This window comes from Bison bison, unplaced genomic scaffold (genome assembly GCF_000754665.1).
Source record: "Bison bison bison isolate TAMUID 2011002044 unplaced genomic scaffold, Bison_UMD1.0 scf7180017864108, whole genome shotgun sequence".
NCBI lineage: Eukaryota > Metazoa > Chordata > Mammalia > Artiodactyla > Bovidae > Bison > Bison bison.
The window spans coordinates 6,539,199-6,540,234 of NW_011494680.1; the positions used below are offsets into that span (position 1 = coordinate 6,539,199).

Below are 1,036 nucleotides of genomic sequence, written 5' to 3' on the forward strand. Positions count from 1 at the left end.
CGAGCCTTAGCGGCGGAGAGGTGGCTCAAAGTCTAAGGAAACCGTGGACTTCCCGGGGTGAATAACAAGCATGTCTGATTTCCATCCCAGGTGATCGCCGGTCCAGTCCCGTTTAGCCTTGAGGGAACCAACCGGAGCCGCGCTGGCTGCCGCCTCCCACTTAGTCCCCTACCCTCAGGTCCTGGGGGAGCCCTCTGGACGCGCGGCGCCAGTCCCTTGGCTCGGATACCCCGCGCCGGCGTGGAGGACCGCGCTGCGCGCACGACTCCCTCTGCTGTCGGCATCCGGGCACGAGGACTCTGAACGCCCGGCCTCGAGGAGGGCCTGGGACCCGGTTCGGGAAATTCGCGTGTATCTCCAGCGCCCTCACTCCACACCTGGTCCTTCCCTCTTGAGTTCCCTCCCAGGTCTCCAACAATCTCCGGGCGCGGAAAATGACACTCGCACTCTCAGTGCCTGGAGAGGTGCGCGGTGGTACGATCCCCACGCCCAGCTACATTTTCCCTCTTCTATGAGTCCTTGGTTGTAATTTTGATCAGCTCTCTAGCAGTTCCAATGTAGTGAATTTCGGTCCCCCGCCTCACCCCACGCGCGTCCGCACCGGGTGTCGAATGTGGGCGGCGGAGCCCTCGGTGGCCGTCCCGGGGACCCCCGCGCCGCCCCTCCTGGTGCTGGGGTCGGCGGCTGTGAGAGCCAGTGCCGCGGGCAGAGGTGGGGTCTGCGCGCCGCGGGGGCGAGGGGCCGGCGAGGCCTGAGGGCAGCGATCAGAAGCAGGCTAAAGAGCGGAAACCCAAGCCGGGACCGGCGGGCTGAGCTGCATTCAGGCATTAGAAGGGCGGGGACGGCCGATCTTTCCCGCTGACTTTATCGTCCCTCGTTCGGTCTTTGAGAGACCGCCTCCCCCGCTGCCCTGCAAGGCCCGGGGCTGCGGACGCGCGCCAACCCGGCCTCGGGGAAGGAGCCTGCGCCCGGCGCGCATCGCTGCCTCCCCGGCTCGGAGCCTCGCGCTCAAACGTCCTAGTCCCGCCCGACCCCC

The 1,036-nt window shown here is 67.1% G+C and overlaps 1 pseudogene; it reads right to left on the reverse strand.

Annotated features, from left to right (window-relative positions):
• The window catches only part of LOC104987913, a 15,964-nt pseudogene that overhangs the window by 335 nt on the left and 14,593 nt on the right, over positions 1 to 1,036 (reverse strand).